We start from the raw sequence: 1685 nt of genomic DNA on the forward strand, positions 1-1685 counted from the left end.
ATGCCACCCAAAGGCAAAGTTAAGTCTGCCAAACGAAATGCACCTGCAGTAGTAGATGGCCTTTCCGCAGAGTCCAAGGAGCAGTTGGAGCAGCACATTGTTCGCCTTCGAGAGGAGTTGGACAGGGAGAGGGAAGAGAGAAATGTCTTCCAGCTGGAGAGGGACAAGATCCACACACTCTGGGAGATCTCCAAAAGACACCTGGAGGAGACGAAGGCTGAGCTGAGGAACAGAGACCGGGTGATGGAGGAGGCTGAGGAGCACCACCAAGTAGAGATCAAGGTGTACAAGCAGAAGATGATGCACCTCCTGTGTGAACAGCAGAACACCATCTCTGAGCTGAAAGCAGGAGCTGTCATCTCCACTAAGCTGATGCAGAACGAGCGTGCAGGAGAGCATGCTCTAAAAGTGGACTGCAAGGTGCAGGAGCTCTCCACTGTAAACCTCATCAAAGAGTTCAAATTGAGACATGACAAAGAGCTAATTGAAACAAGAAACTCTTTCGAGATGCAAGTCAGAGAAATCAAGGCCAAGTATAAGGAGAAGATGCATCTGTTTCGGCAAGAGCACGATAAGAGGAGGAAAACTGAAATCAGTGAGATTGAAGATCGAATGAACGACCACATCACCAAAAATGCAGACCTGAAGGGAAAACTGAAGCAGCTGGAGAAAGACATGGCAGAATTGGAGAATCAGAACAAACATCTGATCGAACCACTGCGGAAAGCCAAGGAGGAGGCGGCTGAGCTTCAGAAACAACTTCTCTGCTATGAGAAGGACAAGGCCTTGTTGGCGAGCATCAAAGCACGTTTGCAGGTTGAAGGACATGAGGTGAATAATCTGAGGTGGGAGCTTGAAGTGCTGGAGCACATGTTCAGCAAGGTTCAGCTGGAAAGAGATGAGCTATACAAGAAGTTCATTCAGGCCATTCAGGAGGTGCAGCAGAAAGCTGGATTCAAGAACGTGCTGCTGGAAAGGAAGCTGGACGCTCTGACAGACACTCTGGAGAAGAAGGAGGCTCAGCTCTACACCGTGCTGTCTCCCTCTAATATAGACCAAGCTGTACTTGCGTTGGACAACAAAAATATTGCCATCAAGGACTTCAAGTATGAGATAGCTCAAGTTTGCAAGGCCCATAGTGACCTGCTGCAGACCTATGAGACGAAGCTAAGGGCTTTTGGTGTCCCAGTGGAGGAGCTCGGTTTCAAGCCTTTGGAGAGTGCTGACCAGACTCTGGGACCGGGCCCTGCTGGTCTCGTCTCTGCCTCCAAATGAGAAGCAACTTGTGTTTGTAAGGAGGCCTCCTTAGATACCCCTCTGAATTTATTCTCCTATGATGTCTGAGGTCCATTTAAAAGAAGCCTCGGATCTCTGACATCTGAAATGTCAGGTCCATTAGGACCTCAGTGGACCCGGCGAGTGGCTGTCACAGGCTCACAGCTGTATGTGGCGTGGCCACTAGGACCCGAGGAGTCTATAAAGGTCTGTCTGTATGGATGCCTGTACAGAGGAACAGTCATATTAATATACATACACTATTGTAGTTGGACTACAAAACAATTCCATCAAGGTCCAGTTTGCAGTTTGCAAGGCCCATAATGAGTTGCTGTAGACCTTCAAGGCAAAGCTAAAGGGCTTTTGGTGCTCCCGTGGAGGAGCTTGGCTTCAAGCCCTTGTTGTGGAGC

General features: G+C 49.0%; 1 pseudogene across 1 annotated transcript; it reads left to right on the forward strand.

Annotated features, from left to right (window-relative positions):
- LOC310788830 (dynein regulatory complex subunit 4 pseudogene) lies at positions 1–1275 on the forward strand (annotated as a pseudogene). The gene has a single exon. The product of its transcript is annotated as a dynein regulatory complex subunit 4 pseudogene (transcript).
- Positions 1276–1685: the final 410 nt, after the last annotated feature.

This window comes from Poromitra crassiceps, assembly GCF_964638095.1.
Source record: "Poromitra crassiceps genome assembly, chromosome: 14".
Taxonomy (NCBI): Eukaryota; Metazoa; Chordata; class Actinopteri; order Beryciformes; family Melamphaidae; genus Poromitra; species Poromitra crassiceps.